Source organism: Lepus europaeus, chromosome 5, assembly GCF_033115175.1.
Source record: "Lepus europaeus isolate LE1 chromosome 5, mLepTim1.pri, whole genome shotgun sequence".
Classification (NCBI taxonomy): domain Eukaryota; kingdom Metazoa; phylum Chordata; class Mammalia; order Lagomorpha; family Leporidae; genus Lepus; species Lepus europaeus.
In genome coordinates, this window is record NC_084831.1 from 124,713,270 (window position 1) to 124,731,847 (window position 18,578).

An 18,578-nucleotide genomic window follows, 5' to 3' on the forward strand; every position below is an offset into this window, starting at 1 on the left:
AAAGCTTTTAATAGATAATAAAATAGCCATCTGGGAAGGTGGGAGAATTACATAGATTGCAAGGAGAAACAGAAAAAGCACTGCTAAAGTTTACCAATTCCATGATCTAATTTCCTCTTGAGGTCTGGCTACATTCTTGTCCTTGAGCTTAATGGGATGCTGCCATAATTCACACGGAATTTTTCTTTTCCTTCAGCTAGGTCCAATTGATTTCTATATTTGCAACTAACATGAAAAATAACACTCAAAGTGATTAAATTTATCCAAGATAACATTGTCTAATAATAAAAACGGAAAAATTCGAAACCAACGTCTAGGTCCTCTGACTTGTAGTTGATTAATTATATTGGGTTATGGCATCCTAGAGACATCTGCTTAGATCAGGAGACAAAGGACAGAAAGGTTTGTACATCAAAGTCAGAAGCAGGGAGACAGCTCTAAAATGAAAAAAAAAAAAGCATAATGACAGTAAGAAGTTGAATAGCAGTATCCAAAGATAGATCCACCCAGAACCTATTATTATGAACTTATTCTGAAAAAGAGTCTTTTCAGATGTAATTTAGTTAAGGATTTTTTTTAATTTTTAAAAATTTATATAAGGTAAACAAATTTTGCATATTTCATCTATGCAGATTTTGTAGCATAGTGATACTTCCACTCTAACCTCCCACCCGCCCATGGTCCTACCCTCCCTCCTCCTTCCTTTCTTATTCTTTCTTTTAATTTTTACAACAATGTGCTATCAGTTTATTTTATAATCATAAGCTTAACCCTCCACTAAGCAAAGAATTCAATAAATAGTAAGAAGCAAAAACATTGTTCTTCAACAGTAGAGACAAGGGCTTTAAAAAATTATCAAATCAATCTCAAAATGTGAATTTCACTCATATATGTTACTTTTTTGTTAAGAACCTTAAAGTAAGATCATCCTGGACTAGAATGGGCCTTCAATCCAATGAAAAAAGTCCTATAAGAAGGACAGTGGAGGAACTACACAAAAGAAAAACCAATATGAAGACAGAATCAAAGACTGGAGTGATGCCATCTATAAACCAACACATTCAAAGAATTTTCAGCACACATCCTAAGAAAGGAGAGAGTTATGCAATGGACCAGCCTTGTGGGTATCAATCTTAGACTTTTGGCCTCCAGAATTTTAAGGGAATAAATTTTTGTTGTTATAAATCACCAGTTTCTAGTATTTTGTTGTGGCAGCCATAGGAAACTAATAAAAATATAAATTAATATGAAAAATAAAAAGAAACAAGAGAATGGTGAGAGGGAGAGAGGAAAATTAATGGATTCAGGGTGCAGTTGATTAAGAGGATTAACTTTTAGTGTTCTATAGCACAGTATGGCAACTATAGTTAACAATGCTTAATTTTGTATTTCAAAATAGCTGGTATATGCCCGGCACCGCAGCTCACTAGGCTAATCCTCCACCTGCGGTGCCAGCACCCCAGGTTCTAGTCCCAGTTGGGGCGCTGGATTCTGTCCCAGTTGCTCCTCTTCCAGGCCAGCTCTCTGCTGTGGCCCGGGAGTGCAGTGGAGGATGGCCCAGGTACTTGGGTCCTGCACCGACATGGGAGACCAGGGGAAAGCACCTGGATCCTGGCTTTGGATTGGCGGCCACTTGGGGGGTGAACCAATGGAAAAAGGAAGACCTTTCTCTCTCTGTCTCTCTCTCTCTGTCTAACTCTACCTGTCAAAAAAAAAATAGCTGAAAAAAAATAGATTTAAATTCAATCCCATCAAGGTGGCATGTACCAATGACATCTCACTAGTCCAAGCGATCAATTTCTGTTCACAATTGATCATATTGATAGGACTAAGAGTCAAAGGGATCACATAAACAAGACTAGTGTCTGAAAATACTAACTGATAGAATAAAAAAGGGAGAGAATGATCCAACATGGGAAGCGGGATACACAGCAGACTCATAGAATGGCAGATGTCCTAAACAGCACTCTTGCCTCAGAGTCAGCCCTTAAGGCATTCAGATCTGGCTGAAGAGCCCATGACGGTATTTCAGGCATCGAAAGCCAAGACACTGTGGCAAAAAAAAAAATGACCTAAATGAAAGATCTCTGTGAGTGAGATCCCAATGGAAAGAACGGGGCCATCAAAGAAGGAGATTCCTTTCTCTGAAGGGAGGAGAGAACTTCCACTTTAACTATGACCTTGTATAAAAATGATCAGAGTCAGTGAACTCAAAAGGCCTCCGTAGCCTTGGCAACTCATGACAAGAGTATAGGGTGATTACTGACGCCATAAACAAGAGTGTCAATTTGTTAAGTCAACAACAGGAGTCACTGTGCACTTACTTCCCATGTAGGATCTCTGCCCTTAATGTGCTGTACATTTTGATTTAATGCTATAACTAGTACTCAAACAGTATTTTACACTTTGTGTTTCTGTGTGGGTGCAAACTGTTGAAATCTTTACTTAATATATGCTAAATTGATCTTCTGTATATAAAGAGAATTGAAAATGAATTTTGATGTGAATGGAAGAGGAGAAGGAGCGGGAGAAGGGAGGGTTGCAGGTGAGAGGGAAGTTATGAGGGGGGAAAGCCATTGTAATCCTTAAGCTGTACTTTGGAAATTTATATTCATCAAATAAAAGTTAAAAAAAAAAAGAAATATCACACTGTACCTCATAAATATGTATAATTATATGTGCCAGTTAATTTTTTCTGAAATAAATCAGGAAATGAGAACTTAATGATTTGATAGCCTGGATTAGAAGTCATTTTTTATGATTATCCTTCCATCACCAGCCTTTATTTAATGCCTACTAAGTGCTATGTGGGGAGAATATCTATTGGGTACCCAGAAAACAGGAGAAGGCATTTGGTCTTAAGAAACCCAAAATTTGTTTCAGGGTTGAGTTGTTGAGGTCCAGGCTGCTGAAGAATAATAATTATTACATTTATTATTACTTTTATCCCTTTGGTAAAGATTTATTGGGAAATAGTTTTTTTTTCCCTGTTATGAACTCATCATGGAATAGAGAAAACATCATTTTGTCCCTATTTTGTTAACACTCACAAATGTGCTGTATGTTTCTCCACACCTCCCTCTCTTCCCCTCCAAAAAAAGCAATGATGTGTTTCCTCATTTGGAAACTCCTTGATCGCAGGAAAGAGGTAAACAGTGTTTTCGCATGAGTTGCAAAACTAAAAAGGCCACAAGATGGAAAGCTGGGAGACTGGTTTTAAAGACAGAGGTAGGTAGCACAACTCCAGATTCTTTAATCTCCTAGGAAAGAAGCAGGAGGGAATTGGGCAGATTGAAAGAGCTCCCTGTTGTAGAGATCAGCACTCTCTTCATACACTTCACCCTATAAGTAGAAAGATACCAGGGTGAAAATAGTTATATAACGCCCATGGAGACTAAAATCTGTGAAAAAGCAATTTCATAGTATGATAGAGTAATAACCTATGAGGGCATTATTGGGGTTGGCTTCACAGAGAAAAAGAAGACTGTGGGATATAAATTTTTCCTCCCCTCTTTCACTTTTACTGAAAAATAGCCTATACAATTTACAGGGTGGTCAGATTAATCTTCGGTTGATTAGTTCATTTGCAATTTTAATGGAAAATTCAATTGACTTTGTAGATAAAAAAAGCAATATGTTTTCTATGCTCCCCAGGTGATGGTTACATCTCAAACACATAGCTCTTGGGTACTTAAAAGAATAATAGTCTAGGAGGAGCTTGTGATAAACTCCAGAAAAATATGTAAATACCTTAGGAAGAGTCCTGCTTCTTCTTGACAAACAAAATTAGGAACAGAGCCTCTATGCATTTAGATTCCCTGCTCTCTTGATACTCTTGGCTCCTAAAGTCAATGGATTGTAGAAGTTCTCAAAAATCTTCTCACATGATCAGTTCTACATGTTGAAGATACAAAAGCCTAACACTGAAGAAATCTTTTTTCCCATAATTTTTCATTGTAAGTTGTAATTTGGATCATGGCTAAATGAAATTTTGGGATTATAGTTTCTATTCATAACACTAATCATCACCTAGTATAGACACTGAAGAACTTCAAGGTGATTCTCAGGCCTAGGCATGAAACATCTTCACTGCTGTTCTAAAATTTAGCCTACCCACATTCTCCTGAGCTGCATAAACCCAGAATCCCAATATAATCCACTACAGAGAGAATGAAACTGACACTGAACTTCTCATTGCCTTTGATGGGTAGGAACTTGGTGAAAGTTATTCTGATTTAGAAAAATAAAGAAATATGACATTTATTACCCCTTAGGGATTTGTGAATTGATTCCAGCCTATGAGTATTGCATGTGGAGAATCAATGCTTAGGAAGGAAGGGCTCTTGTACTTATTGCTCAAAAACTCAGGATAATTTGAGCAAAGTTGAACAATGTTGGCTAAAGACTCGTCTTCAATCTTTGTAATGATTTGTTCATTATACTTAATAGAAAAGAAAACTCCACATAATCTGTCCATAGCTTTAAAAAATTATCTATATTGGTCTGCAAGTTCTCTTTTCTTCTAACAGCAACTATGAAATGCATTCTCAATCACTAACTCAAAAAGGAAAATACCTATGGTTTCCAAGTCAATTGTAATAGACTAAGCACTCTCCCTTGTATTAATCCAACCCAGCTGCTCCCAGACAAGCTACCCCTCCACAGGAGCCCACCAGGACAAATTATGATCTCTGTATTTTGCAGGAGCAAGCATTGGTCATTCTCCAAGAATCAACTGAGTCATTCTGGTCCTTAAGCTTTTGCGAAATTTGGTTCTCTTGCTGATGCTAGTCTTCTGGTTACTAAAAACATATTCCTGCACACTTTTAAAATCTGACTTTCTTAATCGCATTCATTGCTGGTGAAATCTCTTCCCATTATCTCAGCAAGCCTCACTTGAAAAGTGTAGGAACTCCCTGGCTCCCAAAGGACCTAACATCTCAATCCCCAGAAACAACTCTCACTCCAGCATTTGATGGGGTTTATAAAACACAGGGATTGCACAAAATAATAGTTTTCTTTGAACATAGAAAATGGATGATAATGAGATACTGAGAAATTTCTGCTGCCCAGCCTTTTAAAAACTGTTTATTGAGCACTCATTGATCCCTTATTAAATTTACTGTGCATATTTTTATAGGCAACAAACAAATGGACAGTCTCTGCCATTATTCTAGTAGGTATAGACAGACAATAAATATATAATATGTCAAATGGCAAGAAATGCTAAGGAGATCAACAAAACCAGGCAAGAGAAATAAGGAGTGCTGAGAGGGAGTTCCTATTTTTTAGTGGGTAATTCAGGAAGGACTATTAATGGATAATTTTTCATAGAAATTGAAGGAATGAAGAGGCAAGCCCATGTAACTTTCTGGGCATGGAGTATTCCAGAAGAAACAGAGAATTATTTCAAAGACCTTGAAGCAGAGCTGCACTTGGCATGCCAGAATAACAACAGTGTAGCCAGTGTGGATGAAGCTAGGTCATCCAACAGAGTGGGGAAAAGAATGGACTAGTACAATTGTTCTCCAATCTGGCTGTACACTGGAATAACCTGAGTAGTTGTTTTTAAACTAATGTTTTTCCACCACTACCACCACCCCCCAACAACACACCTTGCGTGGTGATTTTAACTGGCCCAGGGTATAGTCAAGGCATCAGGATTAGTTATTTAACACCCCTACCCCAAAAAGAATCTAAAGTGCAGAAAACCTGTACCAGGAAAATATGGTAAGTTTACCTAGTGATAAGCGATCCCACAGAGGTCATCATCCTTAACACAGAATGAGATCAGTCAGTGTCTATACTGCTTCCCAACCAGTTTGGCTCCCTGTTTTAGAGGCAAAGTAGATGTAAAGATGGACTTAGCTATTATTGGAGGTTTGCCAGGTGAGGACAAAGCAAAGAGAAACAAATGAGTTGAGATTCAATCCAAGAGAATGATTACAATGAAGGATTACAGAATCTAAACTGGGTAAAGAGAAAAGTTGGGACAGGAGGGATGTAAGAAATAGTTTGAAGACTGATGAATTCAAGTGTAGTTTAGGTCAAAGATTTCTTACCTGGGATACTGAACAGAGAGAACTGGAAGTATCAAATGTTGGTGGTCGTGAAGATTACAGAGGGGATACAGTTGTTGATTATGGAAAGACCTATTGTATGACCATACAAGGGGGCGATGGACAAAGAGTGAAGACAAAAATTAACTGAGGGATAAAACAAAACTTAAAGCCCATGTTTTGGAATAATGGTCTTTATGGTTATCAAAATCACTATGAATTGTGACAGTAGTGTTATAGAGAGTGATAGTAATCTTGGTATTAAAACACTCAAGGCATGGAAAGAAGTAATCAGGGGTATCGTCAAATGACTACGGAAAGGAAACTCTCAAGCAGTTAAGTCTGATAGGAGAAGCTTCAAAGCTGAAGGATGGAGAGAAATGGATTGGACCCAGTGATAAGCTCAATTACACAAAAGGATTAGGAGATAAAATGTCTTTAGTATGAGTAGGCTGTGGAAGCAGCAGTGCCTCAAGACTGCCAGGCTTCAGTGTGAGCAAAAACGTGAAGGAACCATGCAAGAGAAGAAATGAAAGACATTGAGAATCTCATAAGTCATGCACTTGACTTAGGGAGGGTGAGGGAACAAGTGAGACTGAATGGAGACCTAAGTCAGGAGGTATGAACTGGTGTGAATATGCATGGAGCCCATCCAACAGTGCCTTGCAGGGAGTAGGTGATCTATATGTGTCAGCTATTATTAATATTACGGTGACTGATGAGAACAGAGCCATAGGTCATCATGAAATTAGCTTCAAGGACTCTCGGGATGATTGTATTGATAAATGTGATTTTGAGGAAAAGGGTACGAATACAGATCTTCACAAAAGCATGTGAATTTCTGGCCTTGTGTAAATGCCAGGAAGAAAAGGTAATGGAGAAACTCGATCACCAAAATCCTGTGACGTTCAAGCAAAGCTAATTTTTAAAAATCCACAAACCTTTGGAGAATAAGAATGCCTTAAGCAGACATGCAGAGCAGGTCAGACTGTGGATTTAGAAATTCCTGAAGGCCAGAAAACAACAGGACAGCAATGAGTACTGCGTGGTGTCTGTAACTTTATGCTCACACACTCCTTGATACTCTTCACTTCAAAGGATGGAGTGTAGGGGCTGGCATTGTGGCATAGAAGGTAAAGCTGCAGCCTGCCACACTGGCATCCCATATCGCACTTGTTCATGTCCCAGCTGTCCACTCCTTTTTTTTTTTTTTTGACAGGCAGAGTGGACAGTGAGAGAGAGAGACAGAGAGAAAGGTCTTCCTTTGCCGTTGGTTCACCCTCCAATGGCCGCTGCGGCTGGCGCATCTCGCTGATCCGAAGGCAGGAGCCAGGTGCTTCTCCTGGTCTCCCATGCGGGTGCAGGGCCCAAGCACTTGGGCCATCTTCCACTGCCTTCCCGGGCCATAGCAGAGAGCTGGCCTGGAAGAGGGGCAACCGGGATAGAATCCAGCGCCCCGACCGGGACTAGAACCTGGTGTTTCGGTGCCGCAAGGCGGAGGATTAGCCTGTTAAGCCACGGCGCCGGCTCCAGCTGTCCACTTCTAATACAGCTCCCTGTCAATGGCCTGGGAAAAGCAGCAGAAGATGGCACAACTGTTTGGGCCTCTGCGCCTATGTGGCAGATTCTGATGGAGTTCCTGGCTCCTGGCCTCCATCTGGCCCAGTGGCCATCCAGGGAGTGAAACAGCAGATGGAAAATTCCTTCTCTCTCCCTCCTTCTCTCTCTCTCTCTCTTTCTCTCTGTAACTTTCAAAATAAATAAATAATTTTTTTAAAAAAAATACTGACTCTGAGTCCTCTCTTCTCAAGTGTGTCTTATACTTAGTGATTTGTTTTTAATGGAATAGAAAGAGCTAAAGTGATGCAGATGACTTCTAAGGCTAGGTCATTAAAAGCATTTTGGCTTCTCTCTCTGTCTCTCTTGCATCACTAGTTCTGGGGAAATCTGGCTGGCATGTCATGTGGACATTAACAATCATCCATGCAAGTGACTCATCTTTGAAGCAAATCCCCCAGGCCAAGATGAACTGTCAGATGAACCCATGTCAACACTTTGACTTTATGTGAAGCTGAGCTAGAATCACCCAGCAAAGCTAGTCCTGGTGTCTTGACTCACAGAAGTTGTGTGTATGATAAATGTTCACTGTTGTTTTAAAATACATTTTAGCATCTAAGATGGCTAATACATTATGTTTGAACTTTGATGTTAGCTAGGACTCCCATATTTTTTAATAGAAATATTCTGTCATCCTCTTAACTCGCTTCTTGAAGCATGACACATTACCCCTACAACCTTCTTAAACTGAATGAATACTAATTTAGGACTAGATGGAGATGGTGTGGGAGTGAAGTTCTTTCTTGTTACTTGTTTGCAGAGTGTTGGATAAAAGACAACTTATCCTGAAGCAAGCCATGCACCCAGCTCAGATAACATGCCTGTAAGCATAGAAAAGAAATGGATTTCTTACCATAGCAATACACAAGAACTACACCAAGAGGCAGTCACTCTTGACAGTATAAAAGGGCTGATTGTCTATAGATGTTTGACCCTGAGGCCATATCATCCACAACTTCTCTTTTGTTGTTTTATATCTACAAAGAATTTATTGAACTTTCCTCTTAAACTACAAAGCAAAAACTACTTGTTGCAACAATAAAACAACTGCCAGCATAAAAAGAAAAAAACAATAAGCTTCCCCCTTTTACCCATTTCCAAGGTGATCAATGTTAACTGTCTGTTCTGTATCCTGTCGCCCCTTCTCTATGTATTAGTAAATATAAAGACAAATATGTCTGTTTGTTTCTTTTATTGCCTGGGCTAAAACAGACATATTACTGTACAATGTGCTTTTTTATTAAAAAATCTGTTTATTTATTTTGAAAGTCAGAGTTACGGAGAGGGGGAGGGAGAGAGAGAGAGAGTGAGAGAATCTTCCATCAACTGATTCACTCTCCAGATGGCCATAATAACCAGCTCCCAGCTCTGGGTCATTCTGAAGTGAGGTACCAGGAGCTTCATCTGAGTCTCTCGTGTGAGTGGCAGGGCCCCAACACTGTGCCATCTATGGTTGCTTTTCCCAGGCCATTAGCAAGGAGCTGAATCAGAAATGGAACAGTTGGGACGCAAACCTGCATGCCTGTTGGATGCCAGCGTTGCAGGTGGCAGCTTTACCTGCTACACCACAACATCAACCCCTTACAATATGCTTTTATTTTCACTTCTAATATATGTCTTTCAGATTAATACAAATAGATCTAATTCATTGTTTTATGCAACTCCATAATGTTCCATAGTATGGGTAGGCTATTATTTATTCAGTCATACTTCTGTTTATGGTGTTTCCAGCATTTAAAGTTTAAAAACAAAAACAAAGGCATGGTAAAATAGCCAATCCTTTGAATATGTTTTTACATACTGGGGCCTCTTGTTTTTATATCACATTTCTTCATGGTTTATAAAAAGTAGTTTTTTAAATTGTATAATGCTTCAAAGAATCTCAAGATATTTGTAGCCTTTCACAATTGTATCACCAACATAAAACAGTTCCTGTTTCTCCATATCTTGACTCAGCTGAAGAGTTCTAAACTTCTGCAGTTTGAACTGAAGATGGTCTCCAGCACTGTTTTGATTTGCAGCTCTCTGTTATTCATGGTGAGCATATTTGCATGTACTTTGGGACACTGAGCATTTATTTGATCTTCACAAAATTTTCTGGAGGCAATGAGAGGGTTAATGTTATATTTACTGTGCTAATTTTAATTACACTGAATTACTATTAATATAATAACAATAATATTCCAGAGCACTTTCAGGTTCCCAGCAAAGTTGAGTAGGAAGTTCAGAAAGTTCCCACGTATCCTCTTTACATCCCCACTTTAATATATATACACCAATGTGGTACATTTATTGCAATCCATGAAACATTGGTACGTCATTATCAGCCAATGGGTATGGTTTGCATTAGCATTCTTCTTTATGTTATGTATGCTGAGTTATGACAAATTTGTATATGTATCCACTATCACAGTATTATACAGAATAGTTCCATTGTCCTCAAAACTCACTCATGCTCCACCCACTCATTCCTCTCTCCTCAACAATCCCTGGGGTTTTATATACCTACGGCTTCCAAAATAGCCTTTTCAGAAAAAGTTAGGCTCTTTCTGAAATGTCAAGACAGAAGTAAAATAAATGGCTCCCTGTAGCTGCAATGAAACCCTGGACTGAGAGCCTTCAATTAAAAACAAGATGAATGATAAAACCATTGTTGCATGCTACCAGTTTTCAAAACCTGATGATCATTACAGATACAGAAAAGTTTGAATTGTTAGTCTGGCTTGTACTGAGGAGTCACTAAATTCATTCTCACTATAAATTCAACTATGCAGAGAAAATACAAATCCTTGATTCTGTCTGACTAACCTGCCTTCCTATCAGGTCCCTGCTCATTAGATAGCAGGAGTAAGTGTATTGCAGTTAAGTCTTAGTCCAGCAAGAAATTGAGCAGTTTATTTAGGTAGTAGCCTCATTTTGGAGAAAAACTCTCAGTTTCTCATGTTACTTCCCTTACCTCTTTTTCCAAGACAGGCTCTGGGTGGTAATGAGAGGAGCATCTGAATGATAATGTCTTGTGGATAGAGAAAAGGGGAAACATTCTCACTGCCTCTGTGTGTGCTCATTGATCTCCTGGATTCTTTTGTCCATCCTGTTACTGTCCACCTGCTGCTGGCTGGCATTCTGGGATGATTAGTTTAATTTGTCACGTTGGCAATTCCATGGTACCCAGATATTTGGCTAAACATTATTCTATGTGTTTCTATCAATATAGTTTAGATTAAATTAACATTTAAATCAATAGGCTTTGAGTAAAGTGGATTACCCTCCATAATGTGGGTGGACTCATTGAATCAGTTAAAAGACCTTAATAGAAAAAGATGGATCTCCCAAGAAGAATGGGGAATTCTGCTCTCAGACTGCCTTTGGACTCAAACTACAAGTCTTACCTGGGTGTCTACCTCGCCCTGTGATTTTGGACCTGATAGCCTCCCTAGTGATATAAACCAATGCCTTAAAAATGCCTTAAAATAAATCTCTTTATTTCTCATTAGATAAAAAGATTATATGTGGGGTGACTGTTGCTTTCTTGGACCACCACTCCTCTGGTTTATCTGGACAGAAATGCATACATACATGCATATGCATGCACATGTACACACACACACACACACAGTGCACTCTGTGGATAGTGAACAAATTATCTCATAGTCTCCTTTTACGCTTCCTGAATCATCAGCCATATTTTTCAGAGCTCAGCAGCACTCCCAGTTTCAGTGTCAGACCCTTCTCCAGGACCTTGATGAGTTCTCTCCTATTTTTTTTAAAGATTTTTATTTGTTTATTTGCGAGTAGAGCTATAGACAGTGAGAGGGAGAGACAGAGATAAAGGTCTTCCTTTCGCTAGTTCACTTCCCAGATGGCCTCAATGGCCGGAGCTGCACCGATTCGAAGCCAGGAGCCAGGAGCTTTTTTCTGGTCACCCATGAGGGTGCACGAGCCCAAGCATGTGAGCCATCTTCTACTGCTTTCCCAGGCCACAGCAAAGACCTGGATTGGAAGAGGAGCAGACAGGACTAGAACCGGCGCCCATGTGGGATGCCAGAGCTGCAGGCAGAGGATTAACCTACTGCACCATGGCACCAGCCCCGAGTTCTATCCTATTATCCAGCCTCAGTTGTGGAGTTCACTTTCCTTGTCACAGGTTTCTCAGAAATACCATGTCTCTCAAGTTATTTCCCATGCAAAATGCCATTGATGGTAACAGAAAGTGTGCTTCCTGACTTCTCTTTTCTGGACTTTCACTCTTAACTAGGCTCAGATCCAATGTGTTTTGCAGGCTGGGCTTCCCAGTCTTGGCCTGTGGGCTTCTGCTCATCAGACACAGGGGCCCCAAATCAGGTTTGAAACTGGTGCTCCCTGTCCTTGACATGGCCCTTGCTTCTCAAACGGTCACCCCTTCTCCAAACTAAAGATCCATATGATGAATTCCAGGCTTTCTTCCACCTCCCCAGTCTTCTTCCTTTCCCTGCAATGGAAAATGAATAAGATCTTTCCATACTTCTCTGAGTTTATCTGTTCATTTTATCAAAAATAAATCCTCAAGGAAGAGCCATTGAGGACATAAATAGCCTTTTCTCTCTACTATGAGAAAACTTCAGGATATACTTTTCCCCAAGGTTGATTCTTCTTTTCTTCTTTTTTTCTTTTTAATTTTTTTTTATTTGACAGCGTTAGACAGTGAGAGGGAGAGACAGAGAGAAAGGTCTTCCTTCCATTGGTTCACCCCCAAATGGCCGCCACAGCAGGCACACTGGGCCGATCCGAAGCCAGGAGCCAGGTGCTTCCTCCTGATCTCCCATGTGGGTGCAGGGCCCAAGCACTTGGGCCATCCTCCACTGCCCTCCCTGGCCACAGCAGAGAGCTGGACTGGAAGAGGAGCAACCAAGTCTAGAACCCAGTGCCCATCCGGGATGCCGGTGCCACAGGCGGAAGATTAACCAAGTGAGTCATGGCACCAGCCCTAAGGTTGATTCTTGATAAGTAAGGTGTGCTTGAGGGGAATGAGGGAGCTTTTTAAAAGAATGTAGAAGGGGGAATTAAAATGACAGAGTAGGGAGGTAGCTTACTACTCTAGTCTCAGAGAAGATAGTTTAAAAAAGTGGAGAGAGTGCAGTCTCAGAGGAGAATTAGGGATAAAATGGCAGAGGAAACTCTATGCAAATTAGAAGAACAAAGCAGACCTATATGGAGGGCATGGATGCCCACAACTTAGGACCCCAGTAGCCGAGACCCTCCACACTTGTGTCGGAGAGTGAGGTGAGACCAGACCTCAGCACACCAGGCCACTAGCAATAAAACTGCAGGAAGAGCATAAAGGGAATCCAGCCTGGAGCCCCACTGGGGATAGTGTACCTGGCAAACTAGAGAAGAAAGTAAAAGGGAGGGGCACATTTCTCTCACCCCAATCACCCTGCAACAGCATCCTGTAACAAACCTACAGTGAGCAGATGCCATTTTAAACATATGTAAGAGCTGCACCAGCTCATGTCCATGCCCAGCAACCAGCCAGTGGAGACTCCTGAGTCTGGTGGGGAGAACTGACAGAGGGCTGGGTGCCCATGACTGTGGGAGGCCTTATGCTGGGACCCTAAATAACTAAGGCTATGTGGGAGGGCTCATAGTGTGGCTGGGACATTGGGCAGTCACTGTGGAAGGCTGCAAAAACTCAGGACTCCCCGGTTACCTGGTGAGGTAACTGGTGAGGTAACCGGTGAGACTGCAGATCCTTTGTGTGGTCCATGGGGCAGAGTGGACAATGTTATACCCACTGGGGCTAGAACTCAGGCACAGGTCTCCTTTGGAGAGGAGCTCAACTGAGCAGAATAAACCTCCCCTCTGCTAAAAAAAAAAAAAGAGGAGATGAACCACCCCAAACCTGGATGTGTCACTTCACACTGGAGACATGCCCTTCACACTGGAGAACAAAACAGAGCTCCCTGGCCACACCCACCACATGCCTCTAGGTATTCACTGAAAGCAGACACTCCAGTAATTGACAGAGTCATAGTACAAGGATAAAAGCCACCATAGCAAAAAAAAAAAAAAAAAAAAAAAAAAAAAAAAAAAAAAGAAAGAAAGAAAGAAAAAAGCAAAAAAAACAATGAGTATCTCCACAAATGCCAAATAACAAGAATAAGGAAGACAACAGGATGCTCCCAAAAGAATACAACACTTAAATACTAGATTGTGAAGATGATAAGATTGAAGAAATGCAAGAAATGGAATTCAGAAAATTAATTGTAGGATTACATAGAAGTAATCAGAAGCAAATTCACAAACTAATGAAATCTGTACATGACATGAAAGAAAATTTCTCCCACGAAATGGAAATTTTAAAGAGAAATCAAAATGAAATCTTGGAAATGCAGAATTCAATAGAACAAATAAAAAACGCAGTGAAAACCTTAACAACAGAATTGGTGAGGCAGAATAAAGAATATCTGACTTGGAAGACAAAGCACAGAAAATTATAGAGTCAGATCAAAAACAACAGGAAGAAATTAGAAAACTAAAAAACACTGTTGGGAATATACAGATATGATCAAATGACCCAACATATGGGTTATAGGATTTCTTGAAGGCATGAAAAGAGAAAAATGATCAGAAGGACTTTTTAGTGAAAAAAATAACAGAAAAGTTCCCTAATTTGGAGAAAGAAAGGGACATCGAAATACAGGAAGCACATAGAACTCCTAATAGACATGACCAGAAAAGCTCCTTGTCATGACACACTGTAATCAAGCTCATAGTAAAACATTAAGAAAAGATTCAAAAACGTGCACAAGAGAAATATCAGATTACTCTCAGTGGATCTCCAATTAGAATCACAGCAGACTTCTCACCAGAAACCCTATAGGCTAGGAGAGAATGGCATGATACAGTCCGAGTCTTAAGAGAAAAAAAAAAACTGGCAACTCAGAATACTACACCTGCAAAGCTCTCATTTATGAACAGAGGTGAAATAAACACCTTCCAAGACAAACAGAAACTGAGAGAATTTGTCACCATCAGTCCAGCCTTGTAGAAGATGCTTAAGGATGTGCTGCACACAGAAACACAGAAACTTGTTCATCACTATGGAAGAAGGTAAAAGAAAGAAAGCTCCCAGTAAAAGTACAAAGGAAATACAAAGTAAAATAATAGTAATGTTTTTGGAAAAATGGCAGGGCAAAGTTGTTACTGTCAAATGTAACCTTGAATGTAAATGGCCTTAACTCTCCAGTTAAGACACAGACTAGCTGAATGGATTAAAAACCAAAACGCATCTGTTTGCTGCCTACAAGAAACACATCTCACTAACAAAGATGCATGCAGACTGAAAGTGAAAAGATGGAAAAAGATATTCTATGCTAACAGAAACCACAAAAACAGCTGATGTAGCCATCCTAATATCAGACAAAATATATTTAACACAAAAATTGTAGAAGTCATACATAAGAGTTTTAATAGTTAAATTAACAATGAGTTACTGTGCACTAATTTCCCCTGCAGGATCTCTGTCCTCAATGAGTTGTATTATAAGAGTTAATTGTAAAACTTGTTCTCAAACAGTTTTGTTTGTGTGTATGTGTGTGCAAATTGTTGAAATCTTTTCTTAGTATAGAGTTTGTCTTATGTGTATAAAGTTAATTGAAAATGAATCTTAATTTGAATGGGACTGGGAATGGGAGAGGGAGGAATAGGAAGAGGATGGGAGTGTGGAGGGGAGGAAAAGTATGGTGGGAAGAATAACTATATTCCTAAAGTTGTACTTACAATATTAGTATTCCTTAAATAAAAGGTTTCTTTGGGGAAATAAATTTTGTAGTAAATTCTTTTTTTAGCATAATAACCTACCTCAAAACGTTACTTACCTATTGCATCAATCCATCATGTCAGAATCCAAATCGTGTTTGGATTTTCCTTCTTGCATTCCTTCTATGACATTTATAAGCCTCTTCTTCATCTTCACTATGTCCCAGGTAAATCCATAGGCCATCTATATGAATGATACAGCCCTAGATCATTTAAAGAAAAACAGGTATATTATGCTTGGCATGTACTATTCTAAAATATTCCATAAATTATCTTAATTAATCCTCCTAACAACCCTATCAAGTACATGCTAATATCATCCTACAGTTGAAGAACTACATTGCATAGAAATTAAAAAAACTTGCCCAAAATTCACATGGCTATAAGCGAATGAGCCAGGGTACAAACCCAGGCAGTCTGGCTCTAACATTGTTGCCATCAATCACTACTCCAGGTTGCCATCACATTCACTGTGAATCATATTCCAGGAATTTTTATGCAATACAGCAGTGCTGTCAGAGTCCCAATGCAGAACCATCTGTGCTATCCAAAGCTCCAAGCTCGTCTCTGTGTGACCACTGTGGGTCCAGCTCCCTACAATGATTTTCTAGTAATTCCATGCTGATGAGGCCATCAGGGTGTCAGCCCAAATAGATGGAAATATATGCCAAGTCTTGGGCAGGAGGTAGCAAATCACTTCTATTTTTTATGCATTCTATGAAATATGTTCAAGCCCCTTTCCCAATATGACTTAATAGATCAGAATACATTAGGCCTCTGTGGCCCAAGGACAAAGGACTCTCTAAACCCAGGGTATATGACAAGGAACCATGTATTTCTGGAGAAAAGGGTGGGGAGAAGTAAGGTCTCTGATGTTGTAAACTGCTCTGATTCCTGGGTCCGATCAGCATGGATACAGTCACTGCTATCAGCTCAAGTTTCTGCTCAAGAGAAACATAAAGAATAGTATTCGTCTACCTACACCAAACTTAATCTATGAGTTCATGCCAGTGGTCTGTGAGAGGACAGGGAGGCAGCTCTTATTATCCCATATGACCAGTACAGGAAAGAGAATAAAGACAGGGAGGGATAGGGGAGGGGGAAGAATGTGGAAGTGGAGAAGGAGGGAAGAGGCCGAGGGAAGGAAATAAGAGAGAAAGAAAAAGTGAGAGAGAGAGGGAGGGAGGGAGGGAGGGAATACAAGTGTGCTGGAGTAGCATATTGGGGAATTGTTGGATGCATTTGTATTGATTTACAAACACATAAGAAATTCAAACACAATTAAGGCAGATCCTCAAGTAAAGAGATGCTAACATTCCTACTGGATAGAAATGAGGAGCACAGGCAGCATGTCTGTGTTTTACATAACACTGTAGGAAGAGTACCAGGTCAAGCATAAATGATGTAACTGATAAGATTAAATACCACTTAACACATATGAGAGTTCTAATGCATTTACAACTAAGTGATATATGAGCAATCTGTAAAATTCAGAGTATAATTGGTTTAGTTGACACTAAACAAATGGATAAATAATGACCAATACACCATATCCCAAGCCCAGAGAAGCTTAGAGCAATTTGATGGAGGTAAGTCATCTTCAGGGTTAGGTTAAAGATTGGGAAAGGCCCGATATGCACAGAGAAAAAGATAAGAGAAATAACAGCCATCAAATATGTGTCCCAATTTAAATCTTTATTGAAAAACCATGCCATTCTCCAGAGCTGTAGCACTTTTCAAGAACAGATGGATGTATTTTAAAATAAAAGCTCATTAATGATGCTCTAATTTATGGATAATATAATTACATTCAGAAGAGCTTTGGAAGAGCATTTTAAAACATTCCTTAAGGTGACAAAATGACTTGAAGAAGCTGGACTATATCACCTTTTTGAAGATATATAGACACATATCTTCCAATATGGGATAAACAAGGCTTCTCTAGGTTTCTGTTTCAGAGGTCCTTTTGGTTCATTAACCATCGTAACAGCATTGTTGAAGGCTACATTAGAATGTCAGACCTGTTGTCACTGTGGTCTGAGAATATCTAGCTTGCATGAAGAACCCTGGAGAACATACGAGTGTTCCAGAGCAATTATGAGCATTGGAAAGGATAGATACAAATCCCTGGACAGAGTGGGAATGTAGGGAACTAGCAATATGCCCATGAGCAGGCATTCTGAATGACGACTGAAAGTCTAGCAATATAAGCATTAAGTTCTGATGGTTTCCTAAGACTTTTACAACATATTCTAGCACTAAACCATAAGACTCAAAGTCTGTATTATCTGAAAGATTACTAGGAAAGAAAAACAGTGGAATTTACTAGTCAGAATGTTATCTAACAGACTTGAAATCTTATTAACTGGCATTGTAGCGCAACAGGTTAAGCCGCCATATGCAATGCCAGCATCCCGTAGATGTACTGGCTACTCCACTTCCGATCCGGCTTCCTGACAATGCACCTGGGAAGGCAGTAGAAGATGGTACAGGTGCTTAGGCCCCTGCCCCCCATGTGGGAGACCCAGATGGTGTTCCATGCTGCTGGTTTTGGCCTGGCACAGTCCCGGCCTTTGCGGCCATTTAGGGAGTGAACCAGGTGAAAATCTCTCTCTCTCTCTCTCTCTAATCAGAGCCGTGGCTCACTTGGTTAATCCTCTGCCTGTGGCACTTGCATCCCATATGGGCACCGGTTCTAGCGCTGGTTGCTCCTCTTCCAGGCCAGCTCTCTGCTGTGGCCCAGGGAAGGCAGTGGAGGATGGCCCAAGTGCTTAGGCGTCTGTCCCCGCATGGGTGACCAAGAAGAAGCACCTGGCTCCTGGCTTCAGATCGGCATAGCTCTGGCAGTGGCGGCCATTTAGGGAGTGAGCCAACAGAAGTAGGACCTTTCTCTGTCTCTCTCTCTCATTGTCTAACTCTATCTGTCAAAAAAAAAAAAAAAAGAAAGAAAAAGAAAAAGAAATCTTATTAATTAGCAACACTGTTAGCCCTTGTCTCTTCTATTGAGGAACAATGTTTTCCTTTTCTTCATACTATTTGTTGAACTCTTTTACTTAATGTAAGGTTAACTTTACAATCATTAAGTAAACTGAAAGTAGATCTTTG